Source organism: Mobula birostris, chromosome 6, assembly GCF_030028105.1.
Source record: "Mobula birostris isolate sMobBir1 chromosome 6, sMobBir1.hap1, whole genome shotgun sequence".
Classification (NCBI taxonomy): domain Eukaryota; kingdom Metazoa; phylum Chordata; class Chondrichthyes; order Myliobatiformes; family Myliobatidae; genus Mobula; species Mobula birostris.
Genome location: NC_092375.1, coordinates 41,565,703 through 41,586,876, shown reverse-complemented (window position 1 = coordinate 41,586,876; position 21,174 = coordinate 41,565,703). Strand labels below are relative to the sequence as shown.

At 42.9% G+C, this 21,174-nt stretch overlaps 1 protein-coding gene across 1 annotated transcript in view; it reads left to right on the top strand.

Annotated features, from left to right (window-relative positions):
• Positions 1-344: 344 nt before the first annotated feature.
• LOC140198986 (importin subunit alpha-5) overlaps positions 345-21,174 on the top strand; it is a 56,759-nt gene continuing 35,929 nt past the window's right edge. Inside the window, exon 1 of the mRNA XM_072260321.1 lies at positions 345-498. The gene's annotated coding sequence lies outside the window, so the exon portion shown is untranslated. The remainder of the gene's footprint in view (positions 499-21,174) is intronic.

The following is a 21,174-nucleotide window of genomic DNA, read 5'->3' as shown; positions in this document are numbered from 1 at the left end:
GAAAGGCCGGCCCCGAGCTGCGGAACGTCAGCGGAGCATGCGTCAGACAGCGAAAGGCCGGCCCCGAGCTGCGGAACGTCAGCGGAGCATGCGTCAGACAACGAAAGGCCGGCCCCGAGCTGCGGAACGTCAGCGGAGCATGCGTCAGAGAGCGAAAGGCCGGCCCCGAGCTGCGGAACGTCAGCGGAGCATGCGTCAGAGAGCGAAAGGCCGGCCCCGAGCTGCGGAACGTCAGCGGAGCATGCGTCAGAGAGCGAAAGGCCGGCTCCGAGCTGCGGAACGTCAGCGGAGCATGCGTCAGAGACGCGAATGAACGCAGGAGCCGCAGAACGTCGTCCGCTGCTCCCGGGACCCAATTACCCAGCAAGCTCGGCGGTGGCGTGTGGGCATGCGCGGGTGGGTGGCCGGCCCTGAGATTCTGAAAGCGCCGGGCGGTGAGGGCGGCTGTCGGCAGAAATATTGACCGTATATTGAAATTAAAGGAGGACACGGTAACAGGTAAGTTGAAACTGTTTTGCTTTGTTTTAATGTGTTAATTAAGAGTAAAAGTAATCGGTTTGATAGTGGAAGTCCAGATATCCTAAGTCCTGCTGTTTTTGAATGGTGTGGGGTGTTATCACTTCCAATGAGGCCTAAAGTTAATGGAAACCGAGGACTTGTCAGATATATAAACTGTAGCGAATGTGTTTCTGAGAACGTCTTGATCCCAGGCTTCCGGCGTCTATAATTTTCTAAATTGTTGAGTAGTGCTAATTTGGGCTTCAGTAACGTTGGCGAATTGTAAAATTATAGTCAAGCAGATAAATAGTGCATATTCTAAATTTTATTTGCAGGCTTGCACAGAAGGATGTGCTTTCTGAGATGACTAATTCAATCGTTAGCAATTTAATACTGATCTAATCGGTTTTACTAATTATTATTTTGAGTGAGCTACCGTCCAGACAGGTATCACTATACTATTATACAAAGGTCATGCAGTATTGTAAGATTCCATCGAAGGAGGTGTAGAGGAAGTAGATCCACTGGAAAATAGTTTCTGTGTCACATATTACAACAATGACTGTGACAGGTACACAAAAAGTTATTACAAAAGGTAAGAGAGGATTGAGAAAAATAGGGGAGTTGCTCGTTATCGTTATGATTCCCAGCTCTGTGATGATTGTACGTTCTAGTATCAATTGTTTGGCGACAATAAAGTGTAAGTATGTGCCATGTCAGAGTAGTGGCTAGCCAACAGAAAAGAGAATTAAAATAGACGGATCATTTTTGAATTGGTCATCTGTAACTAGTGGAGTGCTACATATCATCTATTTGAAGTGTGCATGAAGGGAGCAACAGTACTATAATAGAAGTTTATGCTGATGCAAAGAGAGAGAGATTTAGTGTGTTGTGAGGATGGCACAATGAGCCCTGAAAGGGATACAGAGAGGTTAACTGAGTCATAAAAACAGCACCAAAACAAGAATCTGCACTGGCCATTACCCACCTGTTTACATTTTACATAAATGAATCCCATCAATTCCATCCCTCACCCCCAGATTGTACCACACTCCCACACACTAGAGGCAATTTACAGTAGCCAATTAACCTACCAACCCACATGCCTTTGGGAAATGGAAGAAAATTGGAGAATCTGATGGTCATGCAAACATCGCACAGCACCCAAGGTTGAGATTAAACCCAGGTCTTTGGTGCTATGAGACAAGCATCTCTATGAGCTCTATCACAGTACTGTCCCTGGGACTAGCAAGAAAATGGCAGATGCAATATGATGGAAAATACAGTCATTCACGTTGGAAAGAACAATGAGAAACCAAATTATGATTTAAAGGGAGTGAAACTACAGAAATCTGTCTCAAGTGGATGAAAGGTTCTTAACACAAAAAGCTTGTACAGATACAGCAAATAGAAAGGTTAATAAAATTGTAGTTTTTTTTTATTACAGTGAGTATGGGGTATAAAACTAAGGAAATCTTGATGCAACTTTAGAATGCTGCTGGGACCATGGCAGAAGTATTGGATTACAGTTTTGGTCTCTATGTTTAAGGAGCAATGAGGCTGTACTGAGAAGGTTCATTTGGTTGATTCCTGGAATTGAAGAATGAAGAAATATTGGTCATATTTCTTATTGACATAGAAGGAAATGATTTGCCACTGATGGCTGTTGGAGCAATCCCATTCATTCTTTTTTCCTCACTTACTTCCCTATAATCTATTCTGCATGTGCCCACTAACGTCGAGCCAGTTCTCCCAACAGACACAAAAACTAGGTGCAATTGACAGCAGCCAGTTAAGCTAAGAACAGGCAAGTCTTTGGTATGTGTGAAGAAATTAGAACACCTGGTGGAAACCTATGTAGCCACAGGAAAATGTGCAAACTCTGCACAAACAACAGCAAAAATCTGTACTGAATTGTTGCTGGTGCTTCGAGACAGCTGCTTTACTAGCTGTGCCATCTCTACATAAGAGTATAGAAGACTGGGAACTGATCCTTGTGAAGTTTCTGAGGGGTATTGTGTGGATGCTGAGGAGCTATTGTCTCAAGTGTAGCTGCATTGTTTCAGAGGAGGGGGCGATGACGAAGACTTTCATGTGAGGATCACGAATCTTTAGAGCTCTCTACCCCATATATTCAAGGTGGTGAAGTTCTGCTGGAATGGAAGTTTATGGGAAAGTGGTTTTTGTTACCAAGATTGGATCAGTTTTGATCTCATTGATTGACGAGTCAAGTGGCCTCCTCCTGCTTCAGGTTTACGTCTTTCGAGAAAGATAATTTCATCGTTTAGCTCCATTGAGATAGAAGAAAAAAACAATAACAGGTGTTGCAGTTACAGAGAAGTGGCAGTGCACACAAATGATACGGTGCAAGGGCATAATGAGGTGAATTGTGAGATTGAGTCCGTCTTATCACAGTCTTTGATTATGTTGGCTGCTTTACTGAAAACTGCACACAGGGTTCATGGGAGGGAGGCTGGTTCCTGTGATGTGCTTAACTGTGTCCACAGCTCTCTGCAGTTCCTTGCAGTCTTGGGCATATCAGTTGACATAACTGATGTATGTTTTCTATGGTGCATTGATGAGTATTGCTGAGGATCAAAGGGACATGCCAAATTTCTTTAGTCTCTTGTGCAAGAAGAGGCACAGGTGTGGTTTCTTGGCCAGGGTATCTGTGTTTAAACCAGGATAGACATTGTTGATGTTCATTCTTAGGAACTTCATGTATGCAGGAGCATGTGCCCCCCCCCACTTGCTCCTGCAGTCAATGACCAGTGCTAGTTTTTTTGTTAACTTTGGTTGTGGTTGTAAAACCATGTTGCTAGATTCTCTCTATTTCCTATATTCTGGCTCACTGTTACTTGAGATGCTCGTATGAGAATTGTGCATAAGTGCAATTATGAAGAAAGCATGATAGCGCCTCTATTTCCATAGAAGTTTACGAAGAATCAGAATGACAGATAATACTTTGACAAACTTCTATAGGTGTGTAGCAACAGATACAAAATGCTGTTAGAACTCAGCTGGTCAGGCAGTATCTATGAAAGTGAATAACTGGTTGATGTTTTGGGATAAGACCCTTCTTAAGGAGTGGAAAGGAAGGTGCGGCGGGGGGCGGGTGGGGGAAGAAGGTGATAGATGAAGCCAGGTGGATTGAAAAGTAAAAGGCTGGTGAGCAAGGCATCTGCTAGGAGACTATCGATGTATGGGGTAGCATTTATTGACTAGTTGCATCATGGCCTGCTATGGAAACGCCAAAGACCTAGAATGGACAATCCTACAAAACAGTTTGGATACTACCCCATTACTGAACTGTTCCCACAATATATGAACTCGCTTTCAAGAACTCGTGTCGCGTTCTCTATATTTTGTGTGGTTAGGCCTAAGCTATGCATGTAGTTTAAATCTGTTAAGATGTATCATATTGCACTCTGGTACAAACATTGCTTCCTACCTATGCGTTTTCCAACCTGCCATTCAGATCATTACTTTTGCTGTACCCTGGAACCTGTGCTTTTGTTCATTTTAAGCATCTATAAGGAGGAGGGAGAAGATGGCGGCGTGACGCAGCGCGTGCGGCCGTTCTGAATGAATATCGTATGTGTAACTAGGATGCCGTGCATAATCCAGATTTGATGGAGACAGCCGTGAGGAGTGCGGAGGAACACCTGGAGAGACTTCTGAAATGCCCGCTTCGCTGCCGCTGCTGCTGTGTGATCAAGAATCTCCGGAGGGGAAGGCCCCAAATCCTCGGCTTTGCCTATTGCCTGTTGCCGGGGCCGGGGTCGAAGCGCTCGGCAGAGATGGTGCTCAGTGTCGGAGAGCTGGTCGGAGGCTCCGAGTTTTGGGATGAACTCTGAGTCGGACTGTGGTCGGATGCTTCCAGTATGCTGCATCGGCAAGTTGGCAGCGCTGGAGGTTTACCATCTGCGTGAGATGGTGGAACTTTCGAGAGACTTTGAGACTTTTACATGGTCTTCTTATCAAATTATGGTATTGCTTTGCACTGTTGTAACTATATGTTATAATTATGTGGTTTTTGTTTTTAAGTCGGTTTGTCATGTGTTTTCGTGATATTCTGGAGAAACATTGTATCATTTCTTAATGCATGCGTGTTTCTTACTGCGTGTCCTCATAATCTAAAAAAAATGTTTCAAGGACTCTATCTCATATTCTCAATATTTATTTTATTTTGTCATTGGTTTGAGCTGTTGGGTGTGGTCTTTCATTGATTACATAAGGATTCTTGCATTTACCCTGCCCACAAGAAACGTATCTCAGGAATGTATATGTGAATGTGTATGTGTTCTGTATTATGTATTCTGTAAGTTACTTTGAACTTTTGAGATTTGGCCCACTTCAGTGGTGTTATCTGCAAACGTAGACATGATGTTAGTGCAGAATCTGCCAGAGTATTTAAGGAGTAAGGTAGGGAGCTGAGGAAGCAGACTTGTGGGCACCAGCGTTAAGCATAATTATGGCAGAGGTGTTGCTGTCTATTCTCATTATTGCAGTCTGTTGGTCAGGAAGTCAAGGATCCAGTTGAAAAGGATGTGTTGAGTTCCAAGGCTAGGAATTTGGAGATGAATTGGCAGGGAATTATGATGTTAAAGGTGGAGCTGCAGTCAGTAAACAATAGTTTAAAATATGTGACTTCACTGTCCAGTTGCTCCAGAGATGAGTGTGTGGTATTTTCTGTGGGCCTGTTTTTTTGGCTGGGAGGCTGGAATTAATGCATGGTATGGCCACCCTCTCGAAGCAATTCCTGATGGTGGATATGGGAGCCACTGGGGCATTGACATTAAGGCACATTACTTTAAGGATGATAGTGGTCTTAATGCAGGTGGGAACTTCAGATTAAAACTTCAGATAAACCTGTACCAGAAAACCAGGTATGATTTGCAGAGGGCTATTTCAAGGGCGAAGAGACAATTTCGAACGAGATTGGAGATGACGTCAGGTGCACAGCAACTCTGGCAGAGTCTGCAAGACATTACTTCCTACAAAGCAAAACCCAACAGCATGAATGGCAGCGATGTTTCACTCAATGCCTTCTATGCACGCTTTGAAAGGGAGAACACAACTGCAGCTGTGAAGATCCTTGCTGCACTTGATGACCCTGTGATCTCCGTCTCAGAGGCCAATGTTAGACTGTCTTTAAAGAGAGGGAACCCTCTCAAGGCAGAAGGTCCTGATGGAGTATATGGTAAGGCTCTGAAAACCTGTGCCAACCAACTAGCGGGAGTATTCAAGGACATTTTCAACCTTTAACTGCTACAGGCGGAACTTCCCACTTGCTTCAAAAAGGCAACAATTATACCAGTGCCTAAGAAGAATAAGGAGGAGAAGATGGCGACGCGACGGCAACGCGCGTGGCCTCTCCAGTGATGAATATCTGTAATCTGTCAAGTAGGGGACCGTGCACAATTCTGATTTGATGGAGATGGACATGAGAGTACGGAGGAACATCTGGAAAACTTCTGAAATGCCCGCTTCGCTGCCGCTGCTACTGTGTGGTAACCGGAATCTCCGGAGCAGAAGGCCCCAAATCCTCGGCTTTGCTTGTTTCAGTGGCCGGGGCTAGGTCGTAGGTGCTCGGGAGGCTGTATCGGAGGGGCTGGTCCGAGGTTCGAAGTTTTAGGATGGATGGACTCAGTGTCGGCTGCTTCCAAGGCATCGACAAGTTGACGGTGCCTGGAGGTTTATGGCAGGGAGTTTCTCCCTTTTGCCGCCTACTATCGGGGACTTTGAGACTATTTTTTACCCTGCCCATGGTTTGTTCTTCATCAAATTATGGTATTGCTTTGCACTGCGCTGTAACTATACGTTACAATTATGTGATTCTGTTTAGAATTAGCCAGAGAATCTTGAAATATTCACTTATTCCATAGGGAGATTCACTGAGACACCAGACTAACTTGACTGTCTTCAGGGAGTGTGTTTTGTTGTCAGAAATAGTGTTCCTTTTGTGTGTACTTGCAAAAAAGTTCTTAGAACCGGAAATCATCTGCCCATTCTGTCTTACTTAGACTAGCAATGTAAATGTAAGAGAGTCTGAGTTCCATGGTCATCGTCTGAGTAAGTTCAGTTTTATTAAGTTCCTTGTCATATGCACAAGTACATATATGCACAGGTGCAATGGAAAACTTACTTGCAGCAGCCAAGACTTAATGGGCCATTCAGCCCATTAACTCTGCTCTGCTGTTCAATCATGCCTGATTTATTATTCCCTCAACCACATTCTCCTGCCTTCTCCCTGTAGCCTTTGACACCCTTACTAGTCAAGAAAATATCAACCTCCACCAAGTGAACTCAATGACTTGTGCTCCACAGCCGTCTGTGGCGATGAATTCCACAAATTCATCACCCTCTGACTAAAGGAATTCATTATCAGTCCTTAAGAGATTTCCCTCTATTTTGTGTCTGTGCCTTCTGGTCCTAGATTTTCCCACTATTGGGAACATCATCTCCATGGTCACTCTATCTATTTGGCAGGTTTCAGTGAGATTTCTCCCCATCCTCCTAAACAGGCCAAGAGCTATGAAATACATTAACCCTTTATCCCTGGGATTTTTTTTGCAGGCTTTCTTTGGACCCTCTTCAAATCCAGCATATCCATTCCAGCACTGCTCACAGCATTCCAAGTGAAATCTGATGCCTTATTAAACTGAGCATTGCATTCTTGCTTTTATATTCTAGTCCTCTTGAAATGAATGTTAGTATTGCATTTACATTCCTTATGACTGACTCACCTGCAAGTTGACCTTTATGGAATGCTGGACTATAAGTCCCAAGTCCCTTTGGACCTCCAGTTTCTGAATTCTCCACCCATTTAGAAAATATACATTTCATCATGCTGTTTTCTGTCTGTCACTTCTTCACCCATTTCCCCAAGCTGTCCAAGTCCTTCTGCAGACTCTCTGCTTCCTCAACACTACCTGCCCCCTTCACTTATCTTTGTATCATCCACAAAGCCGTCAGTTCCATCAACTAGATCATTAACATGTAACATGAAAGTAGTGGCCCCATCACTGACCTCTGGAGTGAAGGGGATTACAGAGGCATGAGAGAGGAGGTAGGCAAAATGGGGAGGGGGGAAAAAGACACTCGCAGGGATGATAGTAGAGCAGGAAAAGCTAGAGTTTCTGGAAACAATTCAGAAGGTGCACGATATATACATCCAAAGAGGAAGTATTCTAAAGGCCAGATGACACAACCATGGCTATCAAGAGAAGTCAAAGCCAACATAGAAGTCAGAGAGGGCATATAATAGAGTAAAAATTAGTGGAAAGTTAGATGATTGGGAAGTTTTTAAAAGCCAGCAGAAAGAAGACAACTTAAAGTCAAAATGGAATACAAAGGTAAGCTAGCCAATAATAGAGGATACAAAAAGTTTCTTCAGGTACATGAAGTGTAAAAGAAAGGTGAGAGTAGATATTGGATCACTGTAAAATGATGCTGGAGAGGTAGTAATGGGGGCAAGGAAATGGAGGACAGACTCAATAGTGTCAGGGGACAGAAGTGTGTGAAGTTGCCATTACTAGGGAGAAGGTTCTTGGGAAGCTCAAAGACCTGAAGTTAGATCAGTCACCTGGACCAGATGGTGTACACTCTAGGATTTCAAAAGAGGTGGCTGAAGAGATTGTGGAGGAATTATTAATGATCTTACAAGAATCAGTTGGTTCTGGTATGGTTCCGGCAGAATGGAAAAGTGCAAATGTCACCCCAATCTTGAAGAAGGGAGAGAGGCAGAAGAAAGGAAATTATAGGCCAATTAGTCTAACCTCACTGGTTGGGAAGATGTTGGAGTAAATTGTTAGGGATGCAGTTTTGGAGTACTTGGAAGCAGCATGGTTTCCTTAAGGGAAACTCTTACCTGGCAAATCTGTTGGAATTCTTTGAAGAAATAACAAACAGGATAGACAAAGAAGAATTGGTGGATGTTGCGTTCTTGGATTTTCAGAATGCCTTTAGCAATGTCCCACATGAGGTTGCTTAGCAAGTTAAGAGCCCAAGGTATTACAGGAAAGATACTAACATGGACAAAGCAGTGGCTGATTGACAGGGGGCAAAGAGTGGGAATAAAGGGAGCCTTTTCTGACTGGCTGCTGGTGACTAGTGGTGTTGCACAGGGTCTGTTAGAACCACTTCTTTTTACATTACACATCAGTGACTTGGATGACAGAATCGATGGCTTTGTGGCAAAGTTTACGGGTGATATGACGATGGGGGAGGGGCAGGTAATTCTGAGGAAGTAGAGAAGCTACAGAAGGACAGATTAGGAGAAGGGGCATAGAAGTGGTAGATGACATGCAGAGTCAGGAAGTTTATGGTCATACACTTTGGTAGAAGAAATAGAAAAGGTTGACTATTTTCTAAATGGAGAGAAATTATAAAAAACTGAGATGCAAAAGGACTTGGGAGTCCTCGTGCAGGATTCCCTAAAGGTTAATTTGCAGATTGAGTCGGTAGTGAGGAAGGCAAATGCAATGTTAGCATTCATTTCGAGAGGTCTAGAATATAAAAATAAGAATGTAATGCTGATGCTTTATAAAACACTGATAAAGCTTCACTTGGAATCTCGTGAGCAGTTTTGGGCTCCTTATCTAAGAAAGGATGTGCTGACATTGGAGAGAGTTCCAGGGATTCACGAAAGTTATTCTGGTTTGAAAGGTTTGTCATATGAAGAGCATTTGATGGTTCTGGGCCTTTAACTCACTGGAATTCAGAAGAATGACCGTAACCTCATTGAAATCTATTGGATGTTGAAAGGCCTCTATAGTAGATGTGGAGAGGATGTTTCCTATAGTGGGGAAGTCTTAAGATCAGAGGATACAGTCTCAGAATTGAGGGGTGTCATTTTAGAATGGAGACAAGGAGGAATCTCTTTACCAAAGAGTGGTGAGTCTGTGGAATTTGTTGCCATAGACTGCTGTGGAGGCCAAGTTATTGGGTATATTTAAGGTAGAGGTCGATACGTTCTTCATTTGTCAGGGCCTGAAGAGATTCTTCATTTGCGCAGGAGAAGGCAGGACATTGGAGCTGAGAGGGAAATTAGACCAGCCGCAATGAAATGGTGGAGGAGTTGATGGGCCAAATGGCCCAATTCTGTTCCTTTATTCCCTGGTCCTATGGCCTCTGGGTATCCACTAGTCATCAGTAGCCACCCAGAAATGCAGTTTTCATACCCACTCTTTGCTCTCTGCCAGTCAACCAATCTTCTATCTTTGCTGGTACCTTTCTTCTAATACTAATAGCTACTATCTTGTTCTGCAGCTTCATGAGTGGCATCTTGTGAAAGGCCTTTTGAAAATTCAAGTAAACAATATCCACTAACTGCTTTGTCTATCCTTGTTACTTCCTCAAAGAATTCCAACAGATTTATCAGGCAACATCTCCCCTTAAGAAAACAATGCTGGCTTCAGCTTATTTTATCATATCCTAAAAAGAAACCTCATCCTTAATAATGGACTCAACTCTTACTGATGTGACTGACTTAAACTGAGCCACATGGAAGCTGTAACTGAGGAATACAGATTTCCCCCGCCTTCCGGGGGTAGAGCGTTCCATTGAAACGGTTCGTAAGCCGAAATGTCATAAAGTGAAGAAGCAATTACCATTTATTAATATGGGAAAAATTTTTGAGCGTTTCCAGACCCAAAAAATAACCTACCAAATCATGCCAAGTAACACACAAAACCTAAAATAACAGTAACATATAGTAAAAGCAGGAATGATATGATAAATACACAGCTGATATAAAGTAGAAAGACTTTTTGCAATCATTGAAGTACTGTCTAGCGCAGTGAAAATCTCATGCATGCGCTCTCGGCAGAAGCACTCTCTCCAGTAACCTTTAAGCTATGAGGCTGCCAAACCGTACCAAATAACAAATCATACTAAATAACACAAAAATACACAGCCCATATAAAGTAGAAATACTTTTTGCAATCATTGAAGCACAGTCTAGTGCAGCGAAAATCTCACGCATGCACTCTCAGCGGAAGCATTGTCGGCACAGGCGCTGTTGGCGGAAGCACTCTCTCCAGTAACCTTTAAGCTATGAGGCTGCCAAATCATACCAAATAACAAATCATACTAAATAACACAAAAATACACAACCTATATAAAGTAGAAATAATGTATGTACAGTGTAGTTTCACTTACAGGAATCGGGATGGTGTGTTAGGTTGAGTCGTCGGAAATTGGGGTGGTGGGAGGTAGAGGAGACTAGGGTGTCGTCTCATCGTAGTCTATTTCCAATAGGGCAGCCAGGTCATCTTCCATGTCTGCCTGCCTCGATGTCGAGGTTCGTCGCCTGCTGTGGCTGATGTGCAAGGCTTAAAAAACGACATATACTTGCCTGCTGAGCCTCGCGCATTTTTAGATCATAGAGTTCTTTGTAAGCACTCAAAACATCCTGCAAACCTGCCCTAAACCTACGTGCTCTTTCAAAATTAAAGACATACTTTTCTGCAATCATTGCAGCGCTGTCAGTCGCAGCGAAAATCTCACGCAACTGCTTCATGTTCAGTCCCTGGACGACTTCATTTTCGCTACTGCGTTCGGTTTCGATTGTTATCCTTTCCTCTTGCAATTGCATCAGCTCTTCATCTGTCAATTCTTGGTCATGGGATGCCAAAACCTCTTCAACATCATCTTCGTCAAGTTCCACAAGCCCAGCCTCCTTAGCCAAGCTCACTATTGTCGTACTTATTGTTGATGGTTCAAAGCCTTTAAAATCGTTCACTGCTTCGGGACATAGTTTCCTCCAAACGCCATTTCTCATCGAGACTGTTAGCCTATGGAGAACATCTCCAATGTTGGCGATTGCCAGTTTTATATTGTAGTCTTTCCAGATCTCTCGCAAAGATGCTTCGTAGTTGCCCTCTCTGTCAATAGCACTTACAATAAAACGCATCAGATTTTGCGTATAGTAAGCCTTAATTGTGGCTATTAGGCCTTGGTCACAGGGCTGCAGCAACGATGTTGTATTCGGCGCTAAGAACGCAACACGAATGTTACTGCCATACTCGGTAATGCCAGGTGGATGAGCAGCACAATTATCGACAATCACAAGACACCTATTAGCGAGATTATTTTCTCTACAGTATTTTTCAACAAAATGACTAACGTATCTGCTCATGTACTCAGAAGAAAGCACTTGGGTGTTCCAACTGCTTGGATGTGAACGGAACACAACGGGAAGTGTTTTCTTATCAACGCCTTTAAGTGCCCTCGGATTTTCTGAATGGTACACTAGTAGAGGCTCAGTGGCGTTAATAATGGGCATTAGAGTAAACCTGTCCTTCGATGCCTTGTGTCCCTTAGCCTGCTTTTCTTCTTTCGAAATAAATGTCTTACTCGTCAATTTTTTCCAATAAATTTGCAGTTTTGTCACAGTTAAACACTTGCTTATACGAATAACCACCTTCTGTAATTATTTTCTTCAGTTCTGCTGGGAACCTTTCAGCAGCTTCAGTTATCAGCCGAAGCACTCTCTCCAGTAAACGTTAAACTGTGAAGCTGCCCTCGCCTCAGAAACTGATCAAACCACCCATGACTACCTTTAAATTCCACTTTCGCAATACTTTCATCACCATCAGCCAGTGCTTTCTGTTTCAGCGTATTAAAAAGACTGACTAATTTCTCCTTAAGTATAAGATAACTTAAAGGAACACCACATTTTGTACGCCCATCAATCCACTCAAGCATTAGACTTTCCATTTTATCCATTACTGGATGCCGACTAAGAGAGACCACTTTGCTACGAGCAGAACCAACAGTAACATTGGCAGCTTTCAAGATTTTTTTCTCTCTGCGTGTAAATAGTGTGAATGGTGGATGCAGAAAAGTTCAACGCGCGGCCAATGTCCTTACTTCGTTCACCACGATCGAATGCTTAATTATGTCTAGTTTTACGCTGAGCGTAACACCCTTACAAGCTCTCTTAGGCTTTTCCGATACCTTAGAACTCAACTTGCTAATGGATGCACAAAATAAATCGAGATAAAGCACGTGTTTAAGCAATAGTGGCTAGAATGCTGTTCCGGGGGAGGCGCTTGGCTGCTCGGGGCGCACGCCGCCATTTTTCGTGCGCTGCTTTTTTCATAACAGTGAAAAAACCTTCTGTTAGCGAAAACAGGGTACTAATGTAGGTCTTTCGTAACAGTGAGGTTTTGTAAAGTGAACGTTCGAAAAGTGGGGGACACCTGTATAAAAGTCTTTATTCACATAGCAAACTTTCAGGAGAGGGCCAAAGGAATCCAAAAGAATCTCACTGCCCTGACATTGTTTTATGCTTCAACTAACTACAGTTTCAATTGCTATAATCACCTACTTTAACATTTTGAACATAGGTAAATTTACAAAATTACATATATATAATGGTAGTATGTCCCATCTAGCAGAACCAGTTTGAATATTCAGTACTGGTGTCTGTTCCAAAAGCCTGTGAATACAAACTCCAGACACCCAAGATATATCCATTTTATTAGTGTTGAAAGATGTCTCCTTCAATATATTAGTAACCAGAAGGTTAAGCAACAAAACATCTGGCTTGACCTGTGCATTGTTTCAATGGAACAGAATCAGAATGTCCCACACCCAGTGACTGGTTTCACTAGTCACAAAGTATCAATTGGAAGTTAAATTGTGCATAGGTTTTATTTCCTGAAGACTGGTTCTCATTTTAGTTAACATACAGCAACTCCAGAATGATCCCTAACACTGAAATCGTTCTAACTGACCTATCATTTCCTGCCTTTTGTTCTTTCCCTTAGAGGACTGACATGAGCAATTTTTCAGTCCTCTGGAACTATCCCTGACTAGTAATTCCTGAAAACATAGAACATAGAATAGTACAGCACAGTACAGGCCCTTCGGCCCACAATGTTGTGCCGATCCTCAAACCCTGCCTCCCATATAACCCCCCCACCTTAAATTCCTCCATATACCTGTCTAGTAGTCTCTTGAACTTCACGAGTGTATCTGCCTCCACCACTGACTCAGGCAGTGCATTCCACGCACCAACCACTCTCTGAGTAAAAAACCTTCCTCTAATATCCCCCTTGAACTTCCCACCCCTTACCTTAAAGCCATGTCCTCTTGTATTGAGCAGTGGTGCCCTGGGGAAGAGGCGCTGGCTATCCACTCTATCTATTCCTCTTATTATCTTGTACACCTCTATCATGTCTCCTCTCATCCTCCTTCTCTCCAAAGAGTAAAGCCCTAGCTCCCTTAATCTCTGATCATAATGCATACTTTCTAAACCAGGCAGCATCCTGGTAAGTCTCCTCTGTACTCTTTCCAATGCTTCCACATCCTTCCTATAGTGAGGTGACCAGAACTGGACGCAGTACTCCAAGTGTGGCCTAACCAGAGTTTTATAGAGCTGCATCATTACATCGCGACTCTTAAACTCTATCCCTCGACTTATGAAAGCTAACACCCCATAAGCTTTCTTAACTACCCTATCCACCTGTGAGGCAACTTTCAGGGATCTGTGGACATGTACCCCGAGATCCTTCTGCTCCTCCACACTACCAAGTATCCTGCCATTTACTTTGTACTCTGCCTTGGAGTTTGTCCTTCCAAAGTGTACCACCTCACACTTCTCCAGGTTGAACTCCATCTGCCACTTCTCAGCCCAATTCTGCATCCTATCAATGTCTCTCTGCAATCTTTGACAATCCTCTACACTATCTACAACACCACCAACCTTTGTGTCGTCCGCAAACTTGCCAACCCACCCTTCTACCCCCACATCCAGGTCATTAATAAAAAGCACGAAAAGTAGAGGTCCCAGAACAGATCCTTGTGGGACACCACTAGTCACAATCCTCCAATCTGAATGTACTCTCTCCACCACCATCCTCTGCCTTCTGCAAGCAAGCCAATTCTGAATCCACCTGGCCAAACTTCCCTGGATCCCATGCCTTCTAACTTTCTGAATAAGCCTACCGTGTGGAACCCTGTCAAATGCCTTACTAAAATCCATATAGATCACATCCACTGCACTACCTTCATCTATATGCCTGGTCACCTCCTCAAAGAACTCTGTCAGTCTTGTTAGACATGATCTGCCCTTCACAAAGCCATGCTGACTGTCCTTGATCAGACCATGATTCTCTAAATGCCTATAGATCCTATCTCTAAGAATCTTTTCCAACAGCTTTCCCACCACAGACGTAAGGCTCACTGGCCTATAATTACCCGGACTATCCCTACTACCTGTTTTGAACAAGGGGACAACATTCGCCTCCCTCCAATCCTCCGGTACCATTCCCTTGGACAACGAGGACATAAAGATCCTAGCCAGAGGCTCAGCAATCTCTTCCCTTGCCTCGTGGAGCAGCCTGGGGAATATTCCGTCAGGCCCCGGGGACTTATCCGTCCTAATGTATTTTAACAACTCCAACACCTCCTCTCCCTTAATATCAACATGCCCCAGAACATCAACCTCACTCATATTGTCCTCACCATCATCAAGTTCCCTCTCATTGGTGAATACCAAAGAGAAGTATTCATTGAGGACCTCACTCACTTCCACAGCCTCCAGGCACATCTTCCCACCTTTATCTCTAATCGGTCCTACCTTCACTCCTGTCATCCTTTTTTTCTTCACGTAATTGAAGAATGCCTTGGGGTTTTCCTTTACCCTACTCGCCAAGGTCTTCTCATGCCCCCGTCTTGCTCTTCTCAGCCCCTTCTTAAGCTCCTTTCTTGCTTCCCTATATTTCTCTATAGACCCATCTGATCCTTGCTTCCTAAACCTCATGTGTGCTGCTTTCTTCCACCTGACTAGATCTTCCACCTCACTTGTCACCCATGGTTCCTTCACCCTACCATTCTTTATCTCCCTCACCGGGACAAGTTTATCCCTAACATCCCGCAAGAGATCTCTAAACATCGACCACATGTCCATAGTACATTTCCCTGCAAAAACATCATCCTGATTCACACCCGCAAGTTCTAGCCTTATAGCCTCATAATTTGCCTTTCCCCAATTAAAAATTTTCCTGTCCTCTCTGATAACGTCCTTTTCCATGATAATGCTAAAGGCCAGGGAGTGGTGGTCACTGTCCCCCAGATGCTCACCCACTGAGAGATCTGTGACCTGACCTGGTTCATTACCTAGTACTAGATCTAGTATGGCACTCCCCCTGGTCGGCCTGTCCACATACTGTGACAGGAATCCGTCCTGGACACACTTAAACTCTGCCCCATCTAAACCCTTGGAACTAATCAGGTGCCAATCAATATTAGGGAAGTTAAAGTCACCCATGATAACAGCCCTGTTAACAATCTTGGAGTGTAATTCATTTGGTGCAGGTGACTTATCCACTTCCATATCTTTCAGCTTCCCATGCACCTTCTCCTTAGTAACACTGACTACACTCACTTCTGTACGATACCTGCACCCGACTCCCTTGAATTACTGGCATGTTACTGCTGTCTTCCACAGTGAGGATTGATTTTGTCAGTTCGTCTGTCATTTCTTTTTTCCCCTTTACTAATATTACAGCATTACTCTCCAGCAGTTCAATGTCCACTCTTGGCTTTTCTACACTTTATGTACCTGAGAAAAACTTCTGCTATCCTCTTTCAAATTGTTGGCTAGCTTACATGTATATTTTATCTTTTCTCCCCTTATTGTCTTTTCTGCAAACGATGTTTGTAGTTGCCTTCTGTTGGTTTTAAAAAGCTTCCCAAGCCTTCAGCTTCCTGCTAATTTTTTGCAATGTTGTATGCCTTTTTTTTAGCTTTTATACTGACTTTGACTTTGTCAGCCACAGTTGCATCTTCCTCCTTTTGGAATCTTACTTCTTGGTGGTGAAATTGTTCCACATCTTCCAAATTGCTCCTCATCGCTCCTACCATTACTGTCTTACCGTCATCCCTGTTAGGGATCCCTATCAATCAACTTTTGCCAGTTCCTTTCTCTTGCCACCTTTTACTTAACTGTAATTCCGATACATTCAATTTTAGCTTCTCCCTTAAACTGCAAGATGTGAATTTTATTGTATGATGTTGTTGCAGGCTGCCAGGATTGGATTCCCAGTCTTCCATGTTATACAAAGTTCCAAAAATGAAGATGGAGAAGGTGTTGAAAAGGTGCTGAGTCATCATATAGAGATAGTGGGTGGTAAATTAGAATCAATTTGGATTAAAATCACAGCAGATCAAAGAAGTCTGGTGGGAATGGGTATAAACTTCTTAAAAAAAATTTGACAAATCAAACTGAGCTAACCAAACTAAATTAAACCAAACCAAACTATTGTTGAAGAAGAATTTGTGGAGTGCAGCAAGGATGGTTCTTGGAATGGAATCTTCCCAGCAAAGAATGATTTCAGATTGGATTAATAAGAAATCCTGTGATTAAAGATTCATCCAGGTAATAATGACATAATATGGTAGAGATTTAGATCTAATTTAAAGGTGAATACCACAGGAAAAAAACCCCATTGTCTTCAGCTTTGATGAAGGAATTATGATGGTATGAAGCTGAAGTTGAGAGGCACTCCCCAGTGACCTCAATGTCTTTTATGCACACTTTAAAAGCAAGATTAACACTACACCTGTGCAAAGCTACAGCATCTGGTGACCCTGTGATCTGTCTCAGGCCAATGTTCAAAGGCTCATTTGTATTCTCCAGATAGCCACGAAACAAAGAATACGAAAGTCGTTCAGAGAGAAACATCAAACTCAACCCCCCCCCCCCCCGGTACAAAGAAGAACTGCATCCTGATCATTCCCCCCCCCCCCCGACACAAAAGGGAACAGGAACATCAGACCCCCCCCCCAAACAACCCCTCCCCTGCAAAAAAACTAACAGACAGCAAAGCACTGGATCACTCAAACAATCGTAGGCTCTAACTGTCCCAGAAACACATCTAAAGTGAAAAATAGGCGTTAAAAAGAAGTAAAGAAGATATTTTTGTTTGCTATTTGGAAGATGTCGACTGGGGAGTGTTATATGCTAGTGCCATCTCAATCAAAGAGGATGAACCTTGCAATGCGACAGGCCTCAAAGGTGTACCTGACCAGGCATTGCAAATGTTCCAACCCAACTGGCTGGAGTGTTTGAGGACATCTTCAACCTCTCGCTGCTGTGGTCTGAGATTCCTACCTGCTTCAAAAAGATAACAACCATACCGATGCCCAAGAGAAGCCGGGGTGAGCTGCCTGAATGACTATTGACTGTTAGCACTTACATCTCTGTGATGAAGTATTTCAAGAGGTTGGTCATGGTTAGGATTAACTCTCAAAGACTGGATCTGTTACAATTCACCTACTGTCACAACAAGTCTTCTGCAGACATACTCTCACTGGCTCACCACTCTGGAGCACCCAGACAACAGCAAAATATTGGTCAGGTTACTGTTTCTTGTTTTAGAGCTTAGTGTTGAACACCATCATCTGCTCAGTATTAATCACCAAACTTCTAAACCTGGAACTCTGTATCTTGCTTTGCCACTAGATTGTTGATTTCCTCATTGGGAAACCATAGTCAGTATGGATCCCCTCATTGAAAATCAGCACAATTGCATCTTAAGGATGCTTGCTTAGCCTACCGCACTGCTCTCTCTACACTTATGACTCTTGGACTCAACGGCAGCAAAACCAAGACCATAAGATATAGGAGCAGAAGTAGACCATTGGGCCCATCGAGTCTGCTCTGCCATTCAATCATGGGCTGGTCCAATTCTTTCAGTCATCCCCATTCCCCTGCCTTCTCCCCATACCCTTTGATGCTATGGCTCATCAAGAACCTATCTATCTCTGCTTTAAATGCACCCAATGACTTGGTTTCCACAGCTGCTCATGGAAACACATTCTACAGACTTACCACCCTCTGACTAAAGTAATTTCTCCGCATCTCTGTTCAATCCTGAAGTTGTGCCCTCTTGTCCTAGACTCCCCTACCATGGGAAATAACTTTGCCATATCTAACCTGTTCAGGCCTTTTTATATTTGGAATGTTTCTATGAGATCCCCTCTTATTCTCCTGAACTCCAGGGAATACAGCCCAAGAGCTGCCAGACATTCCTCATATGGTAACCATTTCATTCCTGGAATCATTCTTGTGAATCTTCTCTGAACTCTCTCCAATGTCAGTATATCCTTTCTAAAATAAGGAGCCCAGAACTGCACACAATACTCCAAGTGTGGTTTCATTAGTGCCTTATAAAGCCTCAACATCACATCCCTGCTGTTATATTCTATACCTCTAGAAATGAATGCCAACATTGCATTCGCCGCCTTCACCATCGAATCAACCTGGAGGTTAACCTTTAGAGTATCCTGCACATGGACTCCCAAATCCCTTTGCATGTCTGCATTTTGAATTTTCTCCCCATCTAAATAATAGTCTGTGGATTAATTTCTTCCACCAAAGTGCACGACCATACATTTTGCAACATTGTATCTTGTTTGCCACTTCTTTGCCCATATAGCGGAGTAATATTTGCAATTTTCCAGTCACCTGGTACAATGCCAGAGTCTATTGATTCTTGAAAGATCATTGTTAATGCCTCCGCAATCTCTCCAGCTATTTCCTTCAGACCCGACGGTGCATTCCATCAGGTCAAGGAGATTTATCCACCCTCATACCATTAAGCTTCCTGAGCACCTTCTTAGTCATATTTTTCACTGCACATACTTCACTTCCCTGATACTCTTGAATGCCTGGTATACTGCAGATGTCTTCCACTGTGAAGACTGATGCAAAATATGCATTCAGTTCCATTGCCATCTCTGCGTCTCTCGTTACAATATCTCCAACATCATTTTCTATTGGTCCTATATCTATCTACCCTCAACTCTCTTTTACCCTTTATATACTTAAAAGCTTTTAGTATATTCTTTGATATTAGTCACCAGCTTCCTTTCATAATTCATCTTTTCCTTCCTAATGACCACCTTAGCTCCCGTCTGCAAGTTTTTAAAAACTTCTCAATCCTGTGTTTTCCCACTAGCTTTGTCTTCCTTGTATGCCCTTTCTTTTGCTTTTACTTTGTCAGCCATGGTAGTGTCCTCCTTCCATTTGAAAATTTCTTCTTATTTGGAATATATCTGTCTTGCACTTCCCTCATTTCTCACAGGAACACCAGCCATTGCTCTGTTGTCCTTCCTGCTAGTGTCCCTTTCCAGTCAACCTTGGCCAGTTCCCCTCTCATACTATTGTAATTTCCTTTATTCCACTGAAATACTGACACTTTGGAATTTAGTTTCTCCTTCTCAAATTTCAAAAGACTTTGTGATGGAAACTTGGAAGTTGGGATGTATGCACCAGTCCTTATTGAGGGGTCAGCAGCACAAGGCTAAGCAACTTTAGTTCCTGAGTATCAGCATTTCAAACAATCTGTCCTGACTCAACATTGATGCTGTCATGAAGAAGGAACATCATTGGATCTACATTGTTAGGAGTTTGAAGAGGTTTGGTATATGATTGTGCTTAAAATTTCCTAGGAAATTGAATATATGTTTGGTCAATTATAAATTTTATTTTATATGTTTTGAAAATGAAAGTCAAGACAATGCAAATACTTATTTGTGTCTTGATCTGTCAATGATTTATGCAAATACATTTTTTACCTTGGGCAGAAAATCTAGATATGAATTCAGATGATCTGGGACCTGGGCCCAGCACATAGATGCAGTCTTAAGGCTAGTGCATCAACATCTTTACCTAGAAGGGTTAAGGATGTTTGGCTCGTCATCGAATACTGTAACAACCTTGTAAGTATCCTGAATGGTTGCATCGTGGTCTGGCATGCTAATTCTAATGGACGGGAATGTAAGAGGCTGTAAGGAGTAGTAGGCTCTGCACATCTCTCCCCATTGGTACTATTTACAGGAAGTGCTGTCTCAAGATGGTAACATCTATCATCAAAGATCACCACCATCCTGGCTACGCCATCTTTTCACATTTAGCATTGAGCAGGAGGTACAGAAGTTGCACACCACCAGATTTAAAAACAGCTACTTCCCTTCAACCATTTGTTTCTTGAACCAACTGGCAAAACCTGATTACTGCAGTTTAGCAGTACTATGGCCACTTTGATCATTTTGTACAAATTTGGCTTTTTGTTCCAGTTCTCTTGTGAAAATTATAATTTGTTTCTTGATATTATTGTCTTGTACATTTAATTATGTGGTTATAATCAGCAATCCAGGCAGCCATTTTGTGCACTGTTTGTGTGCAAATAGCAATCTTTACCAGTATAGTTTAGATTGATATATCTATACTTGATAATGCTTGCAGAGTTCAGTTACTTTAAGAATTTACAATTTTGGATTTTTCTTAATTTATATTTTTCAAATTTGTTTTTAAAATGTTTTATTTTAGGCATCCGTTAGTCTCATGAGACCATGGATTTGCGCCTTGGAAGGTTTCCAGGGCGCAGGCCTGGGCAAGGTTGTACGGAAGACCAGCAGTTGCCCATGCTGCAAGTCTCCCCTCTCCACGCCACTGATGTCGTCCAAGGGAAGGGCATTAGGACCTATACAGCTTGGCAACGGTGTCACCGCAGAGCAATGTGTGGTTAAGTGCCTTGCTCAAGGACGCACACGCTGCCTCAGCCAGGTCTTGAACTAACGACCTTCAGATCACTAGGCAAACGCCTTAGCCACTTGTCCACGCGCTAACACAAAATGTTTTATAATTTGTAGCTA